Below are 14,817 nucleotides of genomic sequence, written 5' to 3'. Positions count from 1 at the left end.
TTATTAGTTACTTCATCATGGTGGTAAGTGGAAGTCCCCTGAGCCTACTCTTGTCATCTGTAAAATGGATATAATTGTCATCACTGACCTCAGAGAGTTGTTGTGAAGCTCACATGAGGTCAAGCATGAGCCCTTTCTGCAAACAATTACTACATGAATGCTCCTTATTTAACCTCGTGACTTCCTAAAGTTATCCAATCTCATCCCTGCATCTTCTCCAGGTTCACCTCTTGAAGGATTGGAAGTGAGAGATGGGCATTTGACAGAAATCACTGTAGTTTTCAAGAGGATAAATGGGGTCCTCATGCAGAAATGTTTCCGAAATATCTTCAGGGCTTATACTACCTTAGCTGGCAAGAGATCCCATGGCCCATCTTTCCACTCTACGTATAATTCCAGTATCTGCTAAAGTAGCTTAAAAGGAGGGTTAGGAAGAAAGGTATTGTTTCCCACGAAATGCTGTGTTATCATCCATGCCAGAAACAGAAGTGTAGGTACTGCCTTTTCATAGTCCTTGCTACTCCGAGGGACCAGTCTATCTGGGAGATCTTCATGGATCACTGGCAGCCCCTGGACAGTATATGAGAATTATTGCTCTAGAGGATATGGCCTGCGGCACAGATCTAGCTTTTTCTTCCCATCACAGTGCCTGACCTAAAGTAAAGCCTTAGAAAATGCATGTTGAGTTATGTTTCTATGTCTCTCCCAAGGGTTCCTACAGAGAGGCGTAATTCTTGCCTACTTTATCTTAAAGATGATTGTGTTCTAAAAATTTCCCCCCAAATCATAGCCTCGTACAGACAGCATGGAAGCTTCTCTGCAGTTGGGGAGAAAACCAAACATCATCTCACAGGGAAGAGCACGTAGAGGAATGGGCTAGATGAAAGACGTTGATGAAGTTTTCCATGACATCGGTAGTGCCCACTAAGCTATGTGGCTCAGTATTGCAGTCTGGTTTAATAGGTAGGAATACGAACCAAGAGGAGATGCTGAAGGCCTTTAAGCCTCAGGTGGTCCTATTATCATTGTTCATGCTGCTCCCTACTTTTCCTTCACAACATTTTTCAGTTTAAATGGTTAAAGTGCTAGGCTGCTGATCAAAAGGTTAGTGGCTTAAGCCCACCTGGAGGTGCTTTGGAAGAAAGGTCTGGTGATCTCCTTCTGAAAAGCCACCCATTGAGAACCCTGTGGAGTACAATTCTACTGTGACACACATGGGGTTGCCATGAACCAGAACTGACACAATGGCAACTGGTTTAATTGTAGCAGGATGGTGTTCTCTGCCCTTTTTTATTCTCTTAATTCCTGCCCATCCTCACTTGCCAGTATTAGCAAGAGAAAGGCTTATCTGAATTATAGTTGCTCCATACTAAGGGCTGTAAAAAGTTAATTTGTCTCCTGTGAGGACCCAGAATGGAGCCAGGAACTCTGGTGGGAAGTGATAGCTTGGGTTGAGTAAGAGAAGAGAAAAAAGATAAGACCTGGGAATAAGAGCTTAGAGACCTGTCTAGAGCAGAGTTTGTGTGGAATGAAAGGCAAGCTAATGGAGAAAGTAAGGAAATGGTTTGCAGCATCATCTGGGTGCCATATGTGTTTGGGATTGGCTAAGTCAGTGGCTCTCAACCTTGGCTGCACATGAAATTTACCAGAATAGCTTATGTAAAATACTGATGCTCCCCAGATATTCTGATTTGTTGGTCTGAGATGAAGCCTTGGCATTAATATTTTATAAACACCCCAGGTTGTTCTCAGTGTAGCCGTTGCCAAGAACCACTGCACTAGACAGTAATGTGGTTTTCTTTTTGTCACTGTGTATTCTGAAAACCAGCCACAACTAAACCCTAGTGGCAAAATGTGGGTTCATGAAAGAAGCTGAGTGACTTGCAAATGAAGAATGAGTGAAAAGAAAGAATCTTCATGGCTGGTCCACCCCTGCATCCAGCAACTCCTGGGGTTGCAGTCGTGCCAAGAGCTTTGCACGGGGGTCCTGGGTTGAAGTTTCAGCTCTTTCATTGGTCAGCTGTATAGCCTGGTCAACTCATTTAACTTCCGTGAGCCTCATTTTCAGCATCGGAAAATGGAGACTCATAACAACTGTCTAACAGGTATTCTCCCTAAGGATTAAAAAAGAGTTAATGACTGTGCCAACACATTTTGCTTATTGTAAAGCATTATACAAATATGGGCGTATAGCGTGTAGATTCTAGAGTCAGGTTGCTTGATGCAAATTCTGATTCTGCCACTTACAAGCCATGTAACCTGGGCTAGTCCCTTAACCACTCTGAGCATAGGTTTTCTCATCTGTAAAATGGGGATAATAAAACTCATAGCGTTGTTGTGAGGGTTAAGTAGATTCCTACATGTAAAACAGAATAGTAACTGGCACAAAGCAAGTGTCAGCTGATCAAATTCCTACTAGAACTACAAGGGTACAGCTCCCTTCCTTCATGCCCCAAAGTGTTTGGGTAGGTAGAGGGCAGTTCCTTTCTCTGGGCTCCAATATTTTATTTGCCCAACTGCTCAAATAGGGAACAAATATATGATTATAAATAAAAATTTATGAAATGGAAATATTTGCTTAGTTGGCCTTGGGAGATGGCCACATATTCTCAGAATACTGGTCTTTTTGTTTGGATAGTGAAGGTGGTGAACAGCCTGCAACCTGCGGCATGGGCACTGCCAACCCTGGAGGCATTTGCTAGGTGTCCCCTCTCACTCCCCAACAAATGCACCTCTTTACTTCCTCTTTCATGTGCGAAGTTAGAGAGGTTTCCAGTGGGGAAAAAATATAGGAGTTACCAAAAAAAGATACAAGGGAGTTTGTTCTGGAGCTCTGATGAATCCAGTTCTGTGCAGGATGAGTACAACAGAGACAGGGAAGAAGGTATTGTCAATAGGGTCAGTTGTATTTTCCTTCCCTGCAAACTTCCTCTATTCTTCTGGAAATAGCACCATGATTTTCCTCTGGGAAACCACCCCCCCCCATCCCAGTTCTGGAGAAAGCAGTGTGAATGAATCACCATTGGTAATCAGCATACTTCATTTTGCTGACCACAGTGACTGGCTCAGAGATGGGCGTGTGACTCAGGTCATCCAACGACACTCATTTCTGTTTTGTGTTATTTACAGGAACCTCTAAACACACACACACACACACACACAAACTTCTTTTGTCCCTGTGGCTACTGAGCTGGTTAAATTTGAGGCTGGACTCCTTGATGTGGGGAAATATGACTATGAAAACGAAATAACACAGGAGAAGCCAGAGCCAAGATATGGAGAGAAATGGACAGAGGCCTGATAATGGCTTTGCTGACCTGGATCCAGCTGCGCATAAATGTTTGGGTGATGTAAGCTGGCAAGTTTCCTTTTGGACCTGAGCCAAGTTGAGTTTCTGTCATTTGCAAACAAAAGAGCCCCAATTAATCCAGGCATATCATGAAGAAAGAGCTATGGTGGGTGGCTTAAAAAATCACACAAATAGGGTAAAGGAAGGAATTCCTGAGGGGTGGAAACGGTTAAGCGCTCAACTACTAGCCAAAAGGTTTACAGTTTGTACCCACCCAGATGCACTTTGGGAGACAGGTCTAGCTCTCTGCTTCGGAAAGGTCACAGCCTTAAAAACCCTATGAAGCAATTCTACTCTGCACACATGGGCTCACCGTGAGTTGGAATCGACTCGACAGCAACAACAACAGGGACTAAAGACTAGGAAGGGATGAGGCTGGTAGAACACTTGAACACAGCACTTGTTTGTTCATCCAGCAATTATGTGTTTAGGTCCTCTTTTGGTTGCAAGCAACAGAAACTCACTGAAACGAGAGAGAGAGAGAGAGAAAGCAGGCTGTTGGCATAACTGACTCATTGTCATCTATGTCTCAGGTCCCAGGGAGCACCCTAACTTCCATCTAATGGAGGGTACCCCCATGCCCATGCCCCAATTACTCTCCCTTGTATTTCCATTTATTTTCTTCATCTCATTGCCCATGATCTAAAATTACTTATTTTATTTTGTACCTATTAATTGTCTCCTGTGTTGGAATGTAAGTCTCATGGGATGAAGACCATGTCTTTTTTTTTTTTTTTTTTAATTAACTTTTATTAAGCTTCAAGTGAACATTTACAAATCCAATCAGTCTGTCACATATAAGTTTACATACATCTCACTCCCTACTCCCACTTGCTCTTCCCCTCTTGAGTCAGCCCTTTCAGTCTCTCCTTTCGTGACAATTTTGCCGGCTTCCCTCTCTCTCTATCCTCCCATCCCCCCTCCAGACAAGAGTTGCCAACACAATCTCAAGTATCCACCTGATATAATTAGCTCACTCTTCATCAGCGTCTCTCTCCCACCCGCTGACCAGTCCCTTTCATGTCTGATGAGTTTCTTCGGGGATGGTTCCTGTCCTGTGCCAACAGAAGCTCTGGGGAGCATGGCTGCCGGGATTCCTCTAGTCTCAGTCAGACCATTAAGTTTGGTCTTTTTATGAGAATTTGGGGTCTGTATCCCACTGATCTCCTGCTCCCTCAGGGGTCCTCTGCTGTGCTCCCTGTCAGGGCAGTCATCTATTGTGGCTGGGCACCAACTAGTTCTTCTGGTCTCAGGATGATGTAGGTCTCTGGTTCATGTGGCCCTTTCTGACTCTTGGGCTCTTAGTTGTTGTGTGGCCTTGGTGTTCTTCATTTTCCTTTGCTCCAGGTGGGTTGAGACCAATTGATGCATCTTAGATGGCCGCTTGTTAGCATTTAAGACCCCAGACGCCACATTTCAAAGAGACCATGTCTTCTTTGCCTACTGCTGTGTCTTCCGCATCTAGCAAAGTGCCCAGTGGATACACAACAAATATTTGTGAAATGAATGAATGAACCAAAGGCAGAAAGAGCAGCTGGACCTCCAAAGATACTGGCATTGGCATGTAGAACACTGGTGGGTATTGAGGCAGCAACTGTATCTGGAGCTGTCTCTCTCTCTCCGCTTCCTTCTTTGAGCTAATTCTTTTTTCTCTCCCTGTAGCCCAATTCTTTCTGCGTCTCCACATACACAGTGGAAAAAAGCCACGCTAGGCAGCTTAACTTTATCTCTCCATTCCTGTGTTCAGTTTAGAAGACTGGCCAGTCGCTCTGCCCCTTGCTTTCTGCCACACAAGGAAACACTGTTCAGGTATAAGGGCTGAGAGAGATTGCTCCCTCATTATCTGGGTGCCCACCTAGCCTGGGGAGGTCATGTGGGTTGTGGGAAGTCTTTTACTCTGTAGACTTCTGGGAGATTCACATGTGTTCCCCCAGGGTCCACTGGGACACATATGCAAATGAAAGAGGGAAAGAGTTGAAAGAAAAGGGAACTGATATACACCAAGGCCTCCTCTGAGCTGAGCACCATGGGAGATGTGGTGGGAACTCTCTATTAGTTCTCACAGCAGGCCCACCAGGCAGGATTAACCCCATTATATAGATTGCTGAGATGAGGTGTTTTATGCCTTTGAGGATGGCTTTTGTATGAAGGAAACAGTTACATAGAATTTTAAACATTAATGTGCAATAGACTAAAATTATACATTAAAAGACTCAATTTCTTTGCAAGCTTTTACAGTTTATAAACCTTATTATTCTATTTATAAGTCAGTTAACAAATCTTGTAATTATATATTAGCAATCATTTTAAAGAGCCCCTGAGTTCTATTTTGTCCCACTTGCAAACCTAGTTAATTAAATACTTTCAAGTATTTTGAACTGCATTTATAAATGTAATATATTTTATTTCCTTCTAATGTACTTCAGTTTCCTGACTTAACAAACAAAACCTTTCCAGGTACTTAATAATTTTTATAAATCCATGACATTAAACTTTAAAGTGTCTTCGTCATCTAGTGCAGCTATAACAGAAATATCACAAGTGGATGGCTTTAACAAAGGAAACTTATTTCTTCACATTAAAGTAGGCTAAAAGTCCAGTTCAGGGCGTCAGCTCCAGGGGAAGACTTTTTCTCTCTGTTGGCTCTGGAGGAAGGTCCTTCTCGTCAATCTTTCCCTGGACTCAGAGCTTCTCTGCTCAGGAGTCCTGGGTCCAAATGACGTGTTCTACTCCCAGTGCTTCTTTCTTGGTGGTATGAGGTCTCTTGTCTCTCTGCTAGCTTCTCTCTTCTATATCTCAAGAGATTGCCTCCAGACACAATCCAATCTGTAGATTGAGTCCTGCCTCACTAACACAACTGCCACCCATCTTCCCTCATTAACATCATAGAGGCAGGATTTACAACATACAGGAAAATCATACAATACCGGGAATCATGGCCCAGCCAAATTGATACCCACATTTTTGGGGGAACATAATTCAATCCATGACAGTGAGTATAAAGTTTTCTTCAGTGTTCCATTGCCATACAATGTAAAGATCACAGATCTTAAATCAATTATTCAAACACACATTTTAAATTGGAGTTAGAAAGTTGTCGCTCCAAAGGTCAAAATCCCTGAAACTTTGCAAGTACATAGAATATAAAAATTTTACAGACTTCTTAGTGCAAAAATATTAAAATGCAGTTTTGATTCACTTAAAAGTCTTTTTACTTAATTATCAGTCTTCCTGGGGTTGAACTATGTATGACCCCTTGGGAGGCAATGACATCCAATTAGCTGAGGTTACTGACAACTGAGATTTTAGGCAGGGCTCTACCTAGATACTGGTCCATGTCCCTTTTGGGATGCACTAAACCTTATTTATAGTTGCTATAATGTCAATGACTCCACAACTCAAAGGAGGTGGTCATGAAATCTACTAACTGCGTAGCCACATTATGTATTTCAGGGAAAATGGCAATTCTCGATTAGGTGTTACAAGATTGCATCTTCCTTTTTTTCCCCATCTCAAGTTTCGCTCAAGTCTTCTTTTCTAGGCAAGAACTTAATGAAATTGTACATTCTTTTTATATCCTTTCCAACTTTTTAATACATGTACAGTTCTTATGTATGTTAAAATAATACTGGATTCATAGACAAATGGAATAGGAATGAGAGTCCAGAAATATACCCACACATCTATGGTCAACTGATTTTTGACAAGGATGCTAAGTCCATCCTATGGGGAAAGAAGAATCTCTTCAAGACATGGTGTTGGGAAATTTAGATCTCCACATGCAGAAAAATGAAACAGGATCCATGCTTCACACCATGCACAAAAACGGATTCAACATGAATTAAGGACCTACATATGCAAACTGGAAACCCTGGTGGCGTAGTGGTTAAGTGCTATGGCTGCTAACCAAAGGGTCGGCAGTTTGAATCCAGCAGGCGCTCCTTGGAAACTCCATGGGGCAGTTCTACTCTGTCCTGTACGGTCACTGTGAGTCGGAATCGACTTGATGGCACTGGGTATAGGCAAACTAAAATTCTTAGAAGAAAATTCAGGGGCAACACTGTTGGCCTAGCTTTTAACAATGGATTATCTAGTATAGTAACAAAAGCACAAACAGCAGAAGACAAAATAAATAAATGGGGCCTCAAAAAAATTACAAACTTTTGTTCCTCAGAAGACTCTATCAAAAAAGTGAAAAGAAAAGCTACTGACTGGGAGAAAACCTTTGGAAACCATATATCCAATAAGAATCTAATAATCAAAATGTATAAAACTTTGACAACAACAGAAAGACAAATAACCCAATCATAAAATGAGCAAAGGACATGAATGGGCATTTCATCAAAGAGAACATTCAAATGGCCACCAAACACATGAAAAGCAGATCTCCAGGTCTTCTTCCTTGGAGCAGCTGGAAGGTTGAACCATCAATCTGTTAGCAGCCAAGTGCTTAACCTTTGCGCCACCGGGGCTCCTTATGTACTCTCCTAGTAAACTTAAATATACAAAAAAATTGTACTCATTTCCTGCACCAAACATGACTCTTTGACCTGGAAACCTCCTGAAGAAATTTTGTCACTTTGTGGTACTCTGGTGCCTTGTGTGTTGCTGTGATGCTGGAAGTTGTGCCACCGGTGTACAAATACCAGCAGGGTCACCCATGGTGGCTGGGTTTCAGCAGAGCTTCCAGATTAAGATAGACTAGGAAGAGAGACCTGGTGATCTACTTCTAAAAAAGTTGGCCAGGGAAAACCTTATGAATAGCAGTGGAATACTGTCTGATATAGCACAGGAAGATGAGCCCCTCAGGTTGGAGGGCACTCAGAATCTGACTGAAGAGCTGCCTCCTCAAAGTGGGATCAACCCTAATGACGTGGATGGAGTCAAGCTTTCGGGGCCTTCACTGCTGATGTGGCATGACTCAAAACGAGAAGAAACAGCGGCAAACATCCATCTTCTTACAAAGTTCCCATGTATTATAGCTTCAGGTTCTAAGACCTCACTCGTCAGATAGATAAACACACACACAAAAGCGTGCATGTGTATTAAAAAGGCCTCTGCATGGAAAATAAACGAGCAAGAAATGTCAAGAGCACCTTATCAATTGGGGTATCTGAGTATCTTTGGAGAGAATCCCAACCAGTGACTGGAAACAGATAAGAGAGGAGAGAAGCAATGATAAAACAGAAAACATCGCTAATATTTTGCTCCATATAAAGCTGGCTGGTGAGTGTGGGTCTGCAGTACTTTCTGGGGTGCAGTTTCTTGATTTCGTGTGTAACTCCTCCCCCCCAACACAGCTGTCCTGGTGTGGACCCAGTGTTGGGCGGGGTGTCCTTGGACCCTGGCGTGCCCATTGTCGGACCCCAGTGGCACGCAGCCTCCTGTCGACGCAGGCAGCATACCCGATCTCCCAGGCCCATCCATATGCATGTGTATCTGTGTCCCAGCCTCAGCTGGCATCATTCATTTCCCAAACCAGCATGCATTCATTTTCATAACTTTTTGTTCCATTACAATATTAATGGGACTATCAATGGGAAAGGACAAGAGAAGCATTTTTAATGTTTATCTGACAGTTGCAAATTTCACTAGAGGTTGTTTACTGGGATCTGATTGTTGGCAGAGAGGAGCAGGAGAGGCGGCAAGATTAATGGGATCATGGGAAGAGGAGATGTATTTATGGGCCTTCTGAACACTATCTAAGAGTAATAAAAAGTCCTGCCTCACCCTTCCCCGAGTGAGACTTAAGAAGTTTTAAACGTTAAGAAATGAGGGATTGTTTTAATTAACTTCCATCTAATCCAGGTGGCCTGTTCAAAGTGAATCATGTTGCATTCATGTCTTAGTCTATTAAAAATCCCACGGTCTTCTCCCATCCCCCACCTCCCAGCTCTCTCTCTTTCTCCCCTCGTCCCCACCCCCCTCTGGCCCTGGATTGTTGTCACTCTGACTTGCCATATTTTTTTCCTTCTTTTTAAAACTTCTGTGCAACCTCATGGAGAAAGAGGGCCTGGGAGGGCTGTTGACGGGGCGAGAAGCAGAGGGCGGGAAGAAGGGAGCGGGACACCTGGCCCTTGGACTGGAGAGAGGGCCTTTGTGGCTCCCCCTGGGATCCCCCCTGCTCCTGTCTAAGCAGCCAGGTCTGAAGCAACATGGCAATGAGACCCCCCGAGAAGTTACCTTTGTAGAATGGAAGGATTGAGGTGCTTGAGAGGAACCATCGGCCAACCTCCCAGGAAGTGATCGGCTATGGAAAGAGACCTTTCTGTGAAACAGGCTCCAGGGACACCGGCTTCTTCCTGGCTGAGCCTCCTTCTTCCTGGGGTTCTCAGTAGGGTTGCCAGTTAAAATATGGGATGCCCAGTTAAGTTTGAATTTTAAGAAATGAACAGTTTTTTAGTATGTCTTAAATCCACTACCAACCTGTCAGTCAGTTTGTCATACAGTGGTGGCTTGTGTGTTGCTGGGATGCTGGAAGCTAAGCCATTGGTATTTCAAGAACCAGCAGGGTCACTCATGGTGGACAGGTTTCAGCAGAGCTTACAGACTAAGTCAGACTGGAAAGAAGGCCTGGCGATCTACTTCTGAGAATTAGCCAATGACAACTTTATGGAGCATCATAGAGAATTATCCAACTCACTTGCTTTGGCCACATCATCAGGAGGAATCAATCTTGGAAGGAGAACATCATGTTAAGTAGAGGGCCACAGAAGACGAGGGAGACCATCAGTGAGATGGATTGTCACAATAGCTGAAGCGATGGACTCAAACATGCCGGCGATTGTGAAGATGACGCAGGACTGGGCGACGTTTCGCTCCGTTGTACATGAGGTCACCATGAGTCCAAGTTTACTCAATGGCAGCTAACAGCAATATGTCTCAAATACCACATGGGACACACTTATACACAAAAATTATTCATAGTTTATCTGAAATTCAATTTCAGCTGGCATCCTGTAGTTTTTATTTGCTACATTTGATAACCCTATCAGGGAGAGGATCCCCATCCAGTGTAGTTATTACAATTCCAGGTTCTGGCATTGCAGTGCCTACATTCAGCTCTTGACTTGCTGTTTTTCCTTTCGACCTCTTCATCTCTCAAATGGGAATAATAATAATAATAATTACTTCTAGGAATATGATTAAGTACAATTAAACATGTCAAGTACTTACAGCAGGGTTGGTAAACTTGTTCTGAATAGACCCATATAGTACATATTTTAGACTTCGCAGGCCAGATAGTCAATATTGCAGTTACTCAACTCTGCCACTGTAGTGTGGAAGCAGCCATAGTCAATATGTAAACAAATGAGCCTGCCTGTGTTCCAGCCAAACTTCAGTTACAAAACATAGGCAGTGGGCCACCTTTGGCCCAAAGTTGGCTGACCTCTGACTTAGAGAAGTGCCTAGCACTTTGTAAGTGCTTCTAAGTGCTAACCATTGTTATCATTACACAATCCTTAGTCTCCTGGCCAGGGCTGCTAAATAGCATGAATTGGGTATCACCAATGGACTCTCCTGATCCCTCAAAATGCCTCTCCCATTTACTTGCTGATGCTGGAAATTCCACAGTAGAGATTCAGTCTATGGGTTTAAATAACTCTGGGAGAAGTCACTCCTTGGCTTCACCCTTTAGTGTGAAGACTCTCATTAATGAGCACTTAGGTGCTACCAGCCCTGGGCCAAGCAGTCATTGTTGTTGATATCTTCCCTCAAGACATTGAGGGCAGCTAACATGGGGACCTAAGACACAGCGAGATCTGACCCTTGTGATCCATAGTTTTCATTGGCTGATTTTCGGAAGTAGATTACCAGGCTTTTCGCCCTAGTCTGTCTTAGTCTGGAAGCTCTGCTGAAACCTGTTCAGCATCATAGCAAGGTGAAGCCTCCACTGACAGATGGATGAGGGCTGTGCATGAGGTGTATTGGCCAAGAATTGAATCCGGATCTCCTGCACGGAAGGTGAAAATTCTACCCTTGAACCACCCCTGCCTCTGTTCTAATGAAGAACCAGAGAATAAAACCAAAAGAGGGAAGCAGAGCTGAGAAACTGGGCCTAACCACTGCTGCGCAGAGAGTAGGAGCTGCAGGGCTGGTTCCACGCTCTCCTCTTTCATTGTGCCACTGGAGCAATGGTCTTGTACTCTGGTCTCCTGGTTTATCTCTCCACCCAGCAACCCAGTAGGACCAGAATGGAGGAGTTGAAAATCTCATGGGTAGTCTTTCTCTTGGTCACCAACGACCTGTGCGGTCTTAAGTCAGTCCCTCAACTTGTGCCTCAGGCTTTCTGTGTATCAGATGGTAAATAAAATATGTTCTCATCATAGTGAAACGATTGCTTGTTGTCAGGGCTTCACGGGGAGGGGAGACCGATGAATTGGTGGAGCATGGGGCATCTTTAGGACAGCAAAACTATTCTGTATGTTACTATTATGGTGAACACATAACATGCATTTGTCAAAACCCATAGGGCTGTATGACATAAAGAGTGAGCATGATTGTAAACTATGGGCTTCAGTTAATAATAATGACCGATATTGGTTCATAAATTGTAACAAATGTACCACAGGAATGCAAGGTGTTAATAATATGAGAGACTGTGTGCAGGGAGGAGAGAGGTATGGACCTCTCTGTACTTTCCGCACTACTTTTCTATTAACCTAACATGCTCTAAAAAATTAAGTCTATTGAAAAGCTATGTTCTCGGTTTACACTCCAGAGTAGCTATGGAGGCTCAAACAAGAACAAAGAGGGGCTACCCAGCCCGTTCTGGGGTCAGCCCACAGATTCTCATCCCTGCTCCTCCTCAAACCACACTGCTGGCCTCAGTTCCTTCCTCTGATGAGAAATGGGCGTACAATCAGCACTATACTCACAGAGCCATTATGAGAGTGAAGTGGAGCAGGCAGGGGACATAGCGAAGCGTCTGCCTTAGAGTAAGCTTTCAATATACGCCAGCTGTGGACGGCACCCAAAAGCGACAACAACAACAACCTTATTTCATTTATCCGATAAGTATTGAGCATCTACCACATGCCAGGCTTTGTGCTGTGTGTGGAGGTAAATAAAACAGACATTGTGTCCCTGGAGAAGCTCTGTCCTGGTTGTTTTCGGGTCAAGCACTCATGCTTGTGTTGTTGCAGCTTCCCTGCTCCCATCCCTCCCTATTCAACTCTATCCTGAACCCGACAGCGGGAATCACTTTCTTCAAGGCCCAGCACCTCCCTCCCCCCTTTTGTGACCAGTGGATTATTGTTGCTGCGGTTGTCATCGAGTCAGCCCCTACTCATGGTGACCTAAGCGTGCAGAGTAGAACTGTGCTCCACGGGGTTTTTAGGCTGTAGCCTGTTGGAAGTTGACCACCAGGCCTATTTCCAAGGTGCCTCTGGGTGAGATCAAACTGCCAAACTTTTGGTTAGTTGTCCAGCGCTTAACCGTTTATGCTACCCAGGAATGCCTGACCAGTAGATTAAGACTCCTGGAATCAAAGTCCTGCTTAGGAGTGTGGGGACCCTCCAGAAGGAAAGTTCCTGTTCAGCCCCCTACCTTGGCAAACCTTCTCCATGCCCTGAACTTTAGCCAAATAGACCCCACCCCACTTTCCCTACAGACTTCCCCATATCTGCTGCGCTTCACAGACCACCCCTTGAAAGCTCTGTCCCTCCACATTCCATCAAATGCTGCCATCCCCAACAACCTCTCCTTTGCCTAGACGCTGACATTCAGGCCAAAGTTCCAGTTTTGGCCAAAATCCATCTCAGATAAGAACAGATGGTGACACGTTGACTCTCTCCTTACATAAATTTAACTTTCATTTCTGTACGAAGTCATGCAAATAGGCATGCTAGTAGACTGAGAGGCATGCTATCAACCTAGGTGCGAGCAAATAATTTGCAAAATAGGTATTTATTTGGGGTGTTTGGCCCCAAATACCTATAGCATGAGAAATTCTAGAGTTGGAAGAGATCTTAAGTACCTTTGAGCCATTCTGTTCGCTTGACGATTGAGGAGATTGAGGCCAGAGAAACAAGAACATTGTCCATAGTACCTATAGTTGTCCTCTCGGACTTCTCGTTACTTCCAGGCCACCAGCACTTGTACAGACGCACAGGCACGCACACACGCACACACATGCACGTGCAGAGGAAAATGTTTGCCTCTCATTGGTGTTTACTTTAACGGCTGTTTTGATTGGTCACTTTTCCTGCCCATCCTTAGATGGTGATATGGGCTGTGGCAGGTTTTGGCTGTAGACTCTCCCAAAGCACCTAGTCAGGGGATTTTCAGAGAAGAGGTGCTCACTGACCCTCTGACTGAGGCACAGATGATTTTTTTTCTTGGGGCATGGACTATTTCCAAACCCCAGAGCCCTTCCTCTCAGCTGGAAATTGGTCACAAGGTGTCCACACTGATTTGATATGGGTCTGTTAAGCTATATTAATAAGCCAACGAAGGATAGATATTACTTAGGAAAGAAAATTCAGCTGCTTTCTTGGATAAACTTTGAGATAAAGAATAACATTTATAATACAATAGTTTGCATGTGCCATTATCTTTGTTTTCGTTATTTTTTCTTATGAAATATGCATAGAAAAATGGTAAGAGAATAATCATAACACGAGCAGCTGTGTATCCACTACACAGATTAAAGGAACGTAATCACTAGTACTTTTGAAACCCCATGTGCCTCTTCCTGATGCCATCTTAGCACCCCCAACTGGTTGAAATCTGTTACTTATTTCTCGTCTTTATTTATAGATATTATGACATATGTATGCATCCCTGAACAATATAATGTTTAGCTGTGCATGTTTTTGAACTTTATGTAAATTCAATGTATTTGTCCACAATTTGCTGTTTTCACTCAACATTATGCTTTTTGAGTTTTACCTGTGAGGATGTATATAGCTCCTGTTTGTAGTGTCACAGATGTATAGTTTTCCATTGTGTGGTTATACTGAGATTTATGTATCCATGCTGTTATCAATGAACATTTGTGTTGTTCCTAGTTTTTTTGCTATTATGATCAATGTTGCTAACAAGAGTCTTATGCATGCTTCTTTGGCACATGTGCAAGTTTCTTTGCGATATCTACTGAGAGTGGAATTGCTGGGTGGTAGAGTATGTATAAGGAGCTCCGATGGCACACTTGACAGGAGATTGAGGCCAAAGAGACAAGAATGTTGTCCATAGTACCTACAGTCGTCTTCTCAGGAGTTTTCCTTACTTCCAGGCCATCAACACTTGTACACACATGCACGCACACACACCCATGTGCACACACATGCACATGCAGGGTACAACGTTAGCACTCTGCTGCAAACCAAAAGGTTCATGGTTCGAACCTACCAGCAGCTCTGAGGGAGAAAAGACCTGGCGATCTGCTTCCATAAATATTTACAGCTTAGGAAACCCTATGGGGCAGTTCTATCCTGTCCTATAGGGTCGCTATGAGTCGGTATCAA

The sequence above is a fragment of the Loxodonta africana genome, chromosome 10 (assembly GCF_030014295.1).
Source record: "Loxodonta africana isolate mLoxAfr1 chromosome 10, mLoxAfr1.hap2, whole genome shotgun sequence".
NCBI lineage: Eukaryota > Metazoa > Chordata > Mammalia > Proboscidea > Elephantidae > Loxodonta > Loxodonta africana.
Note: the sequence above shows the minus strand (reverse complement) of the source record.